This window comes from Pan paniscus, chromosome 12 (assembly GCF_029289425.2).
Source record: "Pan paniscus chromosome 12, NHGRI_mPanPan1-v2.0_pri, whole genome shotgun sequence".
In the NCBI taxonomy this organism is placed as follows: Eukaryota; Metazoa; Chordata; class Mammalia; order Primates; family Hominidae; genus Pan; species Pan paniscus.
In genome coordinates, this window is record NC_073261.2 from 82,894,758 (window position 1) to 82,909,659 (window position 14,902).

Genomic DNA, 14,902 nt, shown 5'->3' on the forward strand with positions numbered 1-14,902 from the left:
TGCCTGGTAAAAACATTTATAAAACATTTTGGCAGTTATGGGCTGCACAGAATGTCTTTAAATGATACTTTTTAAAAAGTCCCTGACATTAAACTGCTGATGTTGAAAATATTTTATCTTTTCAACTTTTTGTTTCCAGTGTAGACATGACTTATGAACTTTTTTTTCCCTCAAAACACAACACACTCCACTCCTATCAAGTCAGTTAACAAGAATGTATGAATACCAGCAGTGTGCTTAGTACTGTGCTTGGTTTGGATGATATTATGGTTTTTTTAAGATGAAGTTCCTGTTATTAAAGAGCTTATGGTTTAGTTTGAGAAATAAGTAGAGATGAAATTCAAAATATTTAACAAAAGGTATGTTGTGAGCACTGACTGGTCAGAACCAACACTGGCTGTATACAGCACCCAGCATCTCTCTGTGTGTGGATGTGTGTGGACTGATTACCAGCCTGGAAGTAAGACCGACACACTTGAACAAGATAAAACTGCCAAATTTTGGGTGAAATTTATAAAACATATAGGAATAGCCGAGAGAGAAAGCAATGGGGATAGGATGGTAGGGCTTCTTGGAAGAGGTGGAATTTGTGCTAATGCATGAGTTGAAAGAAGGAAACATTGTGAGTAAATGTTCGGAGGCTAGAATCAGCAAGGTGAATAAATAAGCCATCCTTCCTGTAGTGGTGGAGTTGGTAGGAAATAACCAGGCAAGTTGATAGATTGAGGCCAAATTATAGAGTGTCTTGGAAATAGATTTACTGTAGCAGGGATGGAGAGAGGCATCAAACATTTTTGCTCTGAAATAGATCATAGGAGGCATCATAGAATGGAGGAATAGCAGTAATCTGTGACTCTGGTTCTTAGTTCTGTGTATATTCATTCCATTTATTGGCAATGAGATTGTACAAAAATTAACCTCCCTAACCTTTGATCTCTTCATCTTTAAGGAAAAGGGTATTTGCCCTATTGACAGATCTCTGGCTTTTGTTGTATGAATCAAATAAAATAGATATTTAAGAAGACCTCTTTGCATTATAGAATTTCCTACAAATTTAAAACATGAGATTGATGTTGATTGTGGGGTTGGCATGTAAAAGCAGTTTTCTGGTTGGAAATGTTAGGTTAGATAGATTGTAATACAGATTATAGTAAGGAGAGCCTGCAATCAGTTATAACAAAGTAGATCTGAGGTGATGAGGGCTTCCTCTTGGGTGATGGCTCTGGGAATAGAGACAAACATGGGGTTTTAGTTAACTTTTGTCCCCACATAGATAGTAACAACTCCTCACATGATGTATGCTTAGAAGGAAAGCTGTGGACACATTTTATTACATTCACGGTTTTGTATCTCAACAATTTGGGCAGGGCTCAGCTGGGTGATTCTTCCTTAGGGTATTTACTGAGTTCAGTTGGTGGCATTCAGCTGGCAGATGAACTGGTCACAAGGGACCTAAGACAACTTCACTCGCATTTATGGCACCTTGGTGGGACTAGCTAGAAGGCTGGGCCTAGTTGGGACTACATGTAGCCTCTCACCCCAGCATGGTAGTCTTGGGGTTGAAATTCTTATATGGCAGCGTGCTTCCCCCAGAGAGAGTATTCCAAGAGAATCAGCCGGAAGCTGTATGCTCTTTTCTGACCCAGCCTTGGAAGTCTCATTGCATTGCTTTAGTCACATTGCTTTGATTTTAAGTGCATCTTAGGACCAGCCTGGATTCAATCTACCTTTTGACGGCAAAGTGGCAAGATCATATTGTAGAAGTATACGCAGATAGGAGATGTTGTGGTAGCCATCTTTGAAAAATGCCATCTGCCATATGAACCAACTGAATGTGAATAGTGGAGGTTACTAGGGAGTTCATGGTTGCTTCTGTGATTCTAAGTCTTGGTCACCAGACAAATGGGGTTGATGTTAACAAAACAAAGGAAGTTGAAAGAGGGAATGGTTTGATAAAGATGAGTAGGTTTTTTTGTTTTTTATGTGTTGAGTATGAGATAATGATGGCATACCCTGGTGGAAATACTTAAGTCAGATGTTAGAGATAGGGGATTAGTTTGGGTGATATAACAAAAACAGAGATATAGATTTGTGAGTTTTCTCCACAAATATCATAGTAAGATTGCAGTCTTTGGTGGAGAGCATGAAAGGAAAAAAGAACAGAGGTCTAAGGACAGAGGCTTTTGAATAACTGTGGTTGAATGGTACAGTTGAAGGCATTCCGAATAAATGGAGCGGGGAGACTAGGGAATGCCCAATGCCTGGTACCTTAGCCCCTCCTAATCTAGTTTAAAGATTTTCTCATGGCTGTTACTGTTGGCTTTTAACCAACCTGTTAGGAGTTCTCAGCTGTTGCTTTCAAACCAAGTAGTTCTTGATCCCTTTAGAGACATTTCAAATCTGCTGAACAGAATGTTTTGCAGAGAACATCTTTACAGTGTGTATGGCTTCCTTTTGTTTGGTTTTTATTTTTAAAAGAAAATTTGTTTCTTTTGGAGCCCTTTTGAGAGCGTTTTATAAGCCCTTAAGTTATGAAAAAGTTGTTTAGGCATACAACATTTAAAAAGTTTGCAAAAAGAAATCTGGGCATTCATGAAAATCCACAGAAATGGAGGCCAACTGCTGGCCACCTCTTGAACTACAGCTGTGTTAAGGAAGGAAGCACTTAAAGAGATTAATGGATAAATAACTGAAGAGTTAAACATGACCCACATTGTTTGAATTGGTTTTTAATAGGATTATGCAAAATGTCTTCAAATATAAACTGACTTCACTATTAAACAATCATCTAAGAATAAATAGGGATGGAGACATTGTTATTTTTTCTGGGAATGTTTTGAAAGCAACACTTGCAACACACATAACACAAATAGTGTGTTGAGTTAATTTTCTGTAATCTGATTTTTTTATGTCGTGCTTTGTATTTAGAAGTCAGTGAAATATTCCTATTCTCCTTAAAAAACATCATTGCTTGCCTGTGCATAATTAGTTGTCTAAGCATTTGATTGGAGTGGTTAAGTTTGTTAATGTCATAAAACTCTAAATTCAACTTTTTGATGACATTCATATTTGCTTGTTTACTTTCTGTGATCTTATTATTTGAAGTCGTTCTGATGAAAATGAACAGACTTCTAGGATGTTAAGTTGGGAATCCAACTTTAATTTGTCCAACCATAAGATACAAACTTAACTATAAGGGGATAAAATCATTGATTATAATTCTAAATCTAGAAGGGAGATTTATTAGTGCTTGATGTTGTCTTACTCTTCAAATATTTGAATTGCTTTACTTGTAATGTGGCTTAATCTACAGATATTTATTGCAGTAATTATAATCATTTTCACATTATTGGCCTGAAAAAATTAAATTGTGACATTTAGTAGTTTTTGTCATTAAATACTAGTACTGACTCATGGACATCAACAATTCTGTGGACAGAAATCATTTAAATATGTATTTAAACTTTCATCAGTTAATTATAGCTACCATGATTCAAATTCAACAGATAACTTTTGATGAGCAATTTAAATATAATACTGAACAAATAATTTCTTCTACCTTTCTGGAGAATGAAAGACCAAGTCTCTAAAGAATATGCAGTTGAGAAATAAATAAATGCAGAATGTAATATATAAGATTTGGGGAAGAGTCATTCAGCTTTGAATGAAAGAATATACAATCTTGTGTAAACTTTATTTTTAATTTAATTTATTTATTTGAGACAGAATCTCTCTGTTGCCGAGGCTGGAGTGCAGTGGCATGATCTTGGCTCATTGCAACTTCTGCCTCCTGGCTTAAGTGATCAGAATCTGTCTCAGCCTCCCAAGTAGCTAGGACTTACAGGTGTCTGCCACCATGCCCAGCTAATTTTTGTATTTTTTGTAGAGATGGGGTTTCGCCATGTTGCTTAGGCTGGTCTCGAACTCCTGGGCTCAAGCAGTATCCCCACCTCAGCCTCCCAAAGTGCTGGGATTACGGACATGAGCCACCGCGCCCAGCCTAAACTTTTATTTACATTTCATTTGGCAAATGTGTCTAAATAAGACACTGTTTCTCACTGAGTGTCCTATTAATTTTATTTGAAATATGAATAATTAAATAAAGAATAACTAAGAGATGAGCCACCTTGGGGAGCCATATTCTTTTTTTTGTTTTGTTTTGTTGAGATGGAGTCTTGCTCTGTTGCCCAGGCTGGAGTGCAGTGGCGCGATCTTGCCTGGGGAGCCATATTCTTTATAGAGAGAAAAATCCTTTTAATTTCCCATTTCTATTGTGGATTAAAAGAATTTGGAGAAAACTAGAATGTCTTGATGTGTACATTCTAAGTGTTTGTTAATGATTCCTGCATTTTTATTTTCATTTTTAAGCCTACTATAATAGTTGAGTCAGATATTACTGTTTTTCCTCAATATTTGAACACTCATTTAAAAAGTTTTCATAATAACACTTTGTCATTTAGACAATAGCAGAGGGACTTTGTTCTCAGTGAGTAACCTCTATGCCAGCTTTTTAAGTAAAGTTTTAGAATTTTTTTAATATTAATTTTTTCTCCTAGATCTTAGGGAATGATTATATTAAATAATTGAGAGAACCAGCTATCTGGTACATCTTCCAATGACTTCTTTTAATCCACTGTATCTTGTCCTTCTCCCCATGGCCCTCTGATTGGTAATTCAATTTAGATTTGGTCATTGTATTATTGCCTGTGCCTGCAGCTAAGTCTTCAAAATAGCCCCCTAATGTTTTAGCCTGCAGTAAGCCTCAATAATGTATGATAGTGGTGAGGGAGGTTAAGATGGCTTCTCTTGATATGTAGCTTTCTAACAGGATTTCATTTGGGCAAATCATTTTTCAGGCTTAAAGTTTCCTGGTGCTTCAGGGTTGTGTTCCTATTTAAAATATACATGCAAACAACCTTCCTGCACACATCTGTTAGTGTTTAGTTTCATTGAAATAATACACATAAACTTTGAAATAATAAATATAATACTTGACCAAAGACTGAATGGAGTTGAATGGGAATTTAGCTTATGAAATAATTAGAGATTGGGAAAATCTCTAAGTTAGAAAAAATAAATCATACTGAAAGAGTTTGAGGAAATGAAGGTGACATTTCTCAGTTAGCAATAGTAATATAAGTTAAAAATAGCTCTGTGCTACTACATGTAGTTGGATGGATGAAGCCATTTAAAAGCCACTTTGTAGTCAGGGAATCGGATTTATTGGTACAAAATAATTGTCTAATGACCAATTAGTTGGGTATACAGCTTATGTAATTTGATTTTAGTCTGTGGGTTTTATTCTTATCTTAGAATACTTATCCAGTGGGAGTGAGATAGCTCTGTGGATAGGAGTTGGAGTAATCTGTTTATGGAACAATAATTTGCTTCAGTGATCTGCTCAAGACAATACAAAGGCCTGAATAGCAGCTATAGCCTGGCCTGTTCACTTCTGTTACTTTTAGTAGGGGCTTAGGCCATAGCACTTAGCATAGGAAAACAACAACAACAAACCCCTTACCTTTTTTTTTTTTTTTTTTTTTGAGCTGGAGTCTTGCTCTGTCGCCCAGGCTGGAGTGCAGTGGTGCAATCTCGGCTCACTGCAACCTCTGTCTCCCGGGTTCAAGTGAATCTCCCACCTCAGCCTCCCGAGTAGTTGGGATTACAAGAGCATACCAATATGCCAGGCTAATTTTTTTGTATTTTTATAGAGACTGGGTTTCGCCATGTTGGCCAGGCCAGTCTTGAACTCCTGACCTCAGGTGATCCACCTGCCTCGGCCTCCCAAAGTGCTGGATTACAGGAGTGAGCCACCACGCCCGGCCCTTCCTACCTCTTTTTGTGCATCTGCCTGCCTGCCTGCCTTCTTGTCTGCCTGCCCTCCTGCCCTCTTTCCTTCCCTCTTTCCTTCCTTCTTCCCTCCCTCCCTCCTTTCCTTCCCTTCCTTCCCTCCCTTCCCTACCTTCCCTCCCTTCCCTCTCTTTCCTCCCTTCCCTTCCTTCCCTTCCTATCCTTCCCTTCCTTCTCTTCCTTCCCTTCCTTCCCTTCATTCCTTCCCTCCCTTCCCTCCCTTCCCTCCCTTTCCTCCCTTCCTCCCTCCCTTCCTCCCTTCCTTCTTCCCTCCCTCCCTCCTTCCCTTTCTTTTTTCTTCCCTCCCTCCCTCCTTCTTTAAGAATTTCTACTCTTCATACAGTGCTGCTTTCTAGGTTCTGATTGGGAAAGTCAGGATTTTGGATATAAAAGACTGAGGGAAGCTGGATACATTTTTAGTAAGCTTCCTTGAGAACTGGTAAACCGTTTGTTGTTGTTGTTGTTGATATATGTGTGTGTGTGTGTGTGTGTGTGTATATATATATATATATATATATATATGTATAAATATTTGAGATAGGGTCTTACTCTTTTGCCTAGGCTGGAGCACAGTGGTGTGATATTGGCTCATTGCAGCCTCAACCTCCTGGGCTCAAGCAGTCCTCTCACCTCAGCTTCCTGAGTAGCTGGGACTACAGGTGTGCACCACCACGCCTGGCTAATTTCTTTGTATTTTTTGTAGAGATGGGCTTGTGCCGTGTTGCCCAGGCTGGTCTCCAACTCCTGAGATCAAGAGATCCTCCGGCCTTGGCTTCCCAAAGTGTTGGGATTACAAGCATGAGCCACCGCGCCTGGCCATATTTTGTAGATTAATAACATTTTGTGTTACTGAGTTGTTTATGATGAACCTTGAACCCCTTTTAAGAAGGTTGCAATTTTACAATGTACTCAGAGGCTAAAGACACTGTATATTTTGTATTAATTCGACAAGATAGCCAAATAAAAACAAAATACCTTCAGACAAGAGGCTGTCTGCTTATTTAGTGGAAAGGCATTCACTAACAAAAGCAGGATTTTGGAATTCCCCATGGCTGTGGTTGGTGACTACATAGAGTTGGCTCAAAGAACCAAGGACTGTTTCACTCAAGAACCTTTCTTTTTATATCCTTGCTAGGCCCTGGATTGTGTGATGAAGAACCAAAACAAACAACTAGGGTTTGCTGTATTGTTCTTGGGAACCTTGCATGGTTTCATTTTTACCTCTCAATTCCTTCATTATTGTAAACACCAGCAACCCTGGAGTTTTGAAATCACTTCCTTATAAAGAAATCTTTCCTTGCTGGGGAGCAGACAGAAGGTTCATTGAATAGTCAGAACTCTATTCTGCTTTTTATAGGCACAGTGACCTCACTATTGAGAAGACTTAGGGTTCCAGCTCCCTGCTTTTTATACCTGGTTTGTCAATTTTATGCCTACCTGCAGGCACAGCTAATGTGCGCCAGCTGGCACCAGCACTAGTTGCTCCTTAATTATTCAACAAAAGATTTCTTAAACATCTACTGTGTGCCAGATGCTGTGTTTGACTGAGCTCTCTTTGACCATTGAGAATATGATATGGTAGACCACAGTTACTGTGAACCTAGACATAATTACCAGAGTCTAAATAGGAAACATATAACTGTGGAAGTAAGAGAGGGATGTGAGGACTTGAATAAGGGACTAAGGATTGTATGGGACCATGATGAGGAGTTTTGGGGACATTCTCATCAGGAACTACTTATGTATTTTAGAGTCATTATCTTCTCTATATAACCCAGGGAATGTTCATTGAATTTTCAAAGCATTTTTATTTTATTTTCATTCTAAAGCACTGAGAAATCAAGTGATTTATCTATAGCTACACATGTAGTTGGTGATTGAGCCAGCACTAGAATCTAAATGTTTTTCTGGAATTTCATAGCATTTCAGAGGTTAGCAGTTTAACAAAAGTTTATTGATTATTGCTTTCTATAAGGAATTGTGATAGGTAGGAGAAAAATATTGGTAAAACATGGGCCTTGTTTTTAGAGGAACTTTCAACCTAGCATTTTAATCTTTGGGATTAGATAAGTAAGTCACATAATTTACAAGACAGACGTTAAAGACCAAGACAAAGATCCGCTCACTGAACTGTCTATCCTAGGTGATGAGAAGAATAATTAATGCCAGTAACATTGGCAAAAAGCAAGGCAAGCAGGAGGGCATGATGGGAGGGAGAATAATGCTTTAAACATGCTGAATTAAAGGTAGTTTTGGGAGGCTGCCTAGCGGGATAGCAGACAGTTGGAAATACAGGTCAGGAGATTGGCAGAGGGGTCCAGGTTGGAGATAGTGTGACCTGGGACTCCCCCAATATTTTAGCAGTAAATGTCCAGCATTCTGGGAAATCCTTTAGTCCCAGGCAAATAGGGACAGTTGTTCACTCCAGCTGGAGGTATATGTTTGAAAGTCAGCCAAACAGAGGAAATAGATGAAGCTATGGGCCTAGAGGAGATCTCCTAAAGAGGCTTAAGAAAGAAAGGAAAACGTTATCATCTTGAATTAAATTTTATAACTATTGTTAAAACTCAGAGACATTGCTCATATGAAACATAGTTTCTACTCTGTGTTCATAAGTGTACAAACCTCGGTTAAATAACACTTTTACATGAACCTGAACTATACTTGCTTTTGAACCCTGTACTTGGTTTTGTTCTTGGGTCTTAGAGAAAAAATGATCTCTTGGGGTAGCAGTTAGGTTAATAGAGTTGATTTTGGTAGGCTGTTTGGGGATTTCAGTAGGAAATATTCTTGTATGAATACTATAACCCTGGTATGTGGAGATTTGCTGAATGTGTTTGTACCTGTTACAGGAAGCTAAGCAGCTGCATCAACTGCTGGCTCTTAACAGTGGCACTTCTCATTGGAAAACATTTTTGTTTGTACTTTCTTTTCTAGTTATTATACCCTCTTTCTTTGTCAACCTGGTTTGTTAGACTACCATATTCAATGAAGTTAGTAAATTATATGTCATTCATTTATTCAACAAATATTTATTGAGCTCCCTATAGGGTATCAGGCCGTGTTATAGGTGCTGGGAATAGAGAAATAACAGGAAGGAATGTGTCCTTGATACATGGAGATGTAGAAAATAATAAACTATCTGCTAGCAGTGTGTGTTTTTATGTGATAAAGTTTGGTGGTAAGGAAGATTCTTTCCTACTAGACTAAAGTAATATTTCAGCCAGGGCCTGAATGGCAAGAAGCAGCACCTTTTCTGGAGAAGAGCTTTCCAAGCAATGAGAACCACTAACGCCAAAATCTATGGTGTATTAAAGAACAGAATGGTGTAAGATAAAGTTTAATGAGATTGTCCAGATACGTAGGGCTTTGTGAGCCAGGATGAGTTTGGATTTTTTGCTCCCTGGGAAATCTTTGTGTTTTCTGAGAGTCTCCAACTACATGTATATAAAAATAGAAGGTATCTTGGAAATTGTACACACATTAATATTTATGGACCCTAGTAGGTAACTTCAAGATTACGAACAAATGAAGTGCACGTGCGTTTGATAGAGTTGCATGGAAGCGGGGAGGGGACTGGATAAGAAAAAAATGAGAAACTTCACGGACGTGTAAAATAAATGGACATAAAGTTTCTGTTCCCAGAAAGTATACTATTCCTTTCTAAGCTGCCACTTTGTTCTTTAACCTAACAAAGTGAAAGTCTGTGTTTATGGGAAAGGGAAAGGATTTTCTTCCTTCTTGTGCTTTGTAAGTAAATTATTGTTTGGTAAATAAAGATATTGGCAGAGGCTTACCCTTACTCAGTTGAGGTTATACAAATTACCTTCCTGGCAGTTTGAGTCTTTTCTGGGAATTTTGCTTCAATATGTTGGCTTTAAATGTACTTCATATTTAAATGTGAAATTAATTGCTTTGTGTTTGCAGGTGAAGTAATTTCTTCAGGCTACCATGAATCATTCAGTTAATATAAGAAAGCAGTTTATTAATAGTAATAAACTTCCCCAGTTCCCTAAGGGAGTGGGGGTACCTCGAAAACAAATGAGACACAATTCAATTCAAGTCAGTCACAAAAAGGTTATCTACTGAGTGGCTTTTCTGTAGAGTATTTTAATTTTCTAGCTAGCTCTCTATTCATGTCACCCAGTTCATTTAGAACTATTAATACTTTAACCCCCACCCCAATGGTAGATGTTCAGGGAATGAAATCAATCTGAAAAGTAACCTGAATAAAACATGATCAGGAAGTTAATATCTTAAAAATTGTATTCTCTGGTAATACATTCCAAAGCCACATGAAAACATTTTGTAAATCATGTGCCCTTTGGAATTTTTATTCTGCGGTTCTATTTTTAGGACATAGCATAGTGCAAAGCAACCACTGATAGATCTCTTTAAAAAATAAAATAGTGAAATTCACTAAAACAAATATTAGAGAGTTGATAGTATTTTCATCATGAGCCAGATCTGAGCATTTAGGGCAGGCATATTGAAATAATGCCTTTTTATTAGGCAAGGGCTTTGGTGTCAATATACATTTTAATTCTCCCTCTGCCACGTACTTGCTATGTAACCTTGAGCAAATTATTTAGCTTCCGTCTCTTCTACCCCCTTATTTTACCCAATTTTTAAACATTAGTGTGAAATATTTGCATGTACTAGAAGGTATAGTGAATACTAAAATTAGCAGTTGTACAACCACGATGTAAATACCTGGAGGAAGAGCATTCACGGCAGAGAGAATGTCAGGTGAAAAAGTCCTGAGAGGCTTGGGCTTAGGGTAGGTATTTAAGGAACATCAGGTAAACCAATTATGACTGGAGTAGTGTGAGCATAGGAAAGAGTTGTAGATGAGATCAGAGAAGTTATGAGGACTAGACAGCCTAAGACATTGTGTAAGAACTTTGGCTTTTACTCTGAGTAAAATGGGGAGCCATTGGAGTGTTTGTGAACAGAGGAGTGACATGATCTCATCTTTTAAAAGGATTACTCTTACTTCTGTGTTGATAATAGACTATAATAGTGAAAACAGAAAGACTGATTAGTTACAATATTGCTATACTACAGAAAAGAGACAGTGATGACTTGGAAAGTGGTGGAGGAAGTAAAATGTGATCTGAATCTGGATGTAACGTGAAGATAGAGCAGGCAAGGTTTGTTGACAGATTAGATTTGCTATTTGAGAGAGAGAGCATAACTACAAAGTTTTTCGCTTGAGCCCCTGAAGAGATCGATTTGTTATTCTTTTATTAGGATGGGCAAGACTGTGGGTTAGAGTAGGTTTTTGGAGGAAGATCAGGAGTTTAGTTTGGGGCATGTTAAGTTTGGCATGTCTAGTAGACACCCCATTGAAACTACTTTAGGTGTACTTTGTTGAAGTACATCCTTTAGAATTTCTTTTGGTGAGAGTCTCTGGAATGCAGACTTAATCTTTGTATATTTCAGATTGCCTTTTTCTTACCTATGCTTTTGAATGTACTTTAACGGGGTATACAATTCTGGTGGACAGTTGTTTTCCTTCACTGCTTTTGTTATTGCCAGTGAGAAACTTGTGTTTGGTATAATTGATGTTCCTTTGTAGATCTCCAGTTTTTTTTCCTTTAAATCTCCTGTGGCTTGTAAGTTTTTTTATTAATCACAATTTTGCTATGCTTTTTCCAGGTATGGAACTATCGTATGTATATACACACACATACTTTATGGTTTTTTCATTCTGTATACTGTTTTGGGTAAATTTCCCAGAAAACTATCTTCTAAGTCACGAATTCGTTAGAATTCATCTTATCTGTTTTATATGTGTGTGTGTATATATATTTTATATATATTATTATATATAAAATATATATTATATTATTATATATAAAGTATTATATATTATATTATTATATATAAAGTATTATATATTATATTATTATATATAAAGTATTATATATTATATTATTATATATAAAGTATTATATATTATATTATATATAATATATTATATATTATTATATATAAAATATATTTTATATATAAAATATATATTATATATATAAAATATATAATACATATTATTATATATAAAATATATAATATATAATATATATAAATATAATATATTATATATATTATATATAAAATATATATTTTATATAATATATATTTTATATAATATATATTTTATATAATATATAATATATATTTTATATAATATATAATATATATTTTATATAATATATAATATATATTTTATATATTTTATATAATATATAATATATATTTTATATACAATATATTATATATTGTATATAAAATATACATATATTATGTATATTATTTATATTATGTATAAAATATACATATTATGTGTATTATATATTATATATAAAATATACATATATATTATGTATATTATATATACTATATATTATATATAAAATATACATATATATAATGTATATTATATATACTATATATTATATATAAAATATACATATATATTATGTATATTATATATACTATATAGTATATATATATATTTTAAGACAGGGTCTCACTCTGTCACCCAGGCTGGAGTGCCTTGGCATGATCTCAGCTCACTGCAACCTCTGCCTCTTGGGCTCAAGCGATCCTCCCACCTCAGCCTCCCAAGTAGCTGAGACTACAGGCAAGTGCCACCATGCCCAGCTAATTTTTGTATTTTTTTGTAGAGATAGCGTTTCACCGTGTTGCCCAGGCTGGTCTCAAACTCCAGAGCTCTCGTGATCTGCCTGCCTCGTCCTTCCAAAGTGCTGGGATTACAGGCGTGAGCCACCGTGCTTGGCTGAAAGTACACTTTTATTTCTAGTCTTTTTTATTTTTATACATGCCTGTTCTTATTTCACTACGGCTTGTTTTTCATGATTTCTTGTTCTTTATTATTATTTTTTTTTAAGGGACAGGATCTCACTGTGTCATCCACACTGGAGTCTAGTGGTGTCATCATAACTCACTGTAGCCCTGAATTCCTGGGCTCAAGTGATCTTCCCGCTTTAGCCTCCTGAGTTGCTGAGACTACAGATGTGAGCCACCATGCCCAGTTAACTCTTCTTAAATAGAAGTTATTCCCTTATTTATCACTTCAGTATCCTAAACATAGTTATTTTAAGGTGTTTGTCAGACTGCTCCATAAAATTAGTTTCATATAGAGTGAATGTGTGTTATTACTGATTTTTTTAGGTTGTCTTTCTTAATATAAAATGTATTTCTATATTTTGAATTTTGGCTCACTGGCTATGATGGGAGCCTTTTGTTTTCTTTACTGATCTCTTTCTAGGCTCTTTCCTCTCTATCAGAGGAACTAGATTAGGTAGTGGCATTTTGGGTCTCCCACTTCACAGTGAAATTGGGGATATCATAGATCTAGTCACTGAGTTAGTAGTCAGCCTGATTCAGAGGCTCCCTGTGCCCTTGGCTCTTCCTACTGCTACAGCCTCAGGCAGCTCTGGCAGTAGCCCTTTTTCAGATTCTTTTCAAAAGAGATGAGGCTGCTGAAATTCTTTGGCTGCCACTACTGCTTCTAAATCTGTAACTCTTGGGTCTCTGGTATCAGCACACTCACTACTTTGCATTTCTGTTCATTTTTACCCAGATGATTATCTTGTTTTTGGACTCAGCTGGTTTTGGGGTTTCTATTTGTATATTTTGTATATTGTTAATATTAACTTGCATTGTAGGGGGATGTCCTGTCAAAATGGAAACTCAGCTGTTTCATCTCTATCATTTCAACTGAAACTTTTAATACTTGCTTTTCTCATAATAACCGATGATTTTAGAAAATGACCATTAAGAACTTATTAGACATAAGAACAAACTCAATCCTCCCAAAAACTGTCATTTTATAGAAGAGCAAAGTGAGAAAATGGAGAAATTTAGTAAATTGCCTTGGATTGTACAGCTACTAGGTAGCAGAGAAAGGATTCTAAACCAGATAACACGGGTCCATAATCTGTGTTCCTAACCACTGTGATATATTCCCTCTCATCTGTTAGTTGGGAAACATAACTTTCTCATAGTTTGTTCCAAGAATGAAGTAAGAGCAGCTGTGAAAAGCCTGGTGTCGTACCAGACGTGTAATAGACATCCAACGAATATTTGTTTTTCTTTCCTTTGTGGCAGGCAAATATATTTCCAGTATGATAGTTTAAATAAAACTTGTGGCCGGGTGCGGTGGCTCACGCCTGTAATCCCAGCACTTTGGGAGGCCGAGGCGGGCGGATCACCTGAGGTTGGGAGTTCGAGATCAGCCCGACCAACATGGAGAAACCCCATCTCTACTAAAAATACAAAGTTAGCTGGGTGTGGTGGCGCATGCCTGTAATCCCAGCTACTCGGGAGGCTGAGACAGGAGAATCACTTGAACCTGGGAGGCGGAGGTTGCAGTGAGGCAAGATCGCGCCATTGCACTCCAACCTGGGCAAGAAGAGTGAAATTTCGTCTCAAAAACAAAACAAAACAAAAACAAACAAACAAAAAACTTGTAAGTAGATTTTGTTTAAAATGTAGTATGTTTAATTTTAGTAAAAAGGGAGGGTGGGAGTTCCATTATTGGACCAAATTCCCTTGTATGGCTTTGAGGGCAGGACTTGCCTGGGAGAGGTGCAGAGCTGAGAAGCAAGGGAATCAGAGGAATGGGAACCGGTGGCAGAGTTCACACTGGAAACCAGATAAGTAAAGAATTCTGCGTAAAAGCTGGTTTGATGCTGGGGAATTCCAGAGCAGAATAAGAAGGTTTGGACTACATGGTAGGAGCTGGTGCCTTGAGCATTTCCCAGAGCTCATGAGGTTCCTGGGTCCATGGTGCAGTAGGCAGAGACGGCTCTATCAATGGCATTTTGCCAGCCTTGACCTTGTAGAGCATTCTTCTGGCCTCTGTTTTCAAATTCTGCAAATTAACAAGGAGCATTTGGTTCTTAGTATGCAATAATCAAGGGAATAAATAGGCCCAGTTCACTGTTTACAGTTATACTAGCCAAGTATTTAAATTAGGGAATTGCCTCTGGGGCCTTGACCTAGCTCTTTCCCCAGTCAT

The 14,902-nt window shown here is 36.9% G+C and overlaps 1 protein-coding gene across 4 annotated transcripts in view; it reads left to right on the top strand.

The window, feature by feature from the left end:
* Positions 1-14,902, top strand: part of THADA (THADA armadillo repeat containing) — a 362,591-nt gene that overhangs the window by 69,437 nt on the left and 278,252 nt on the right. The window lies entirely within an intron of this gene.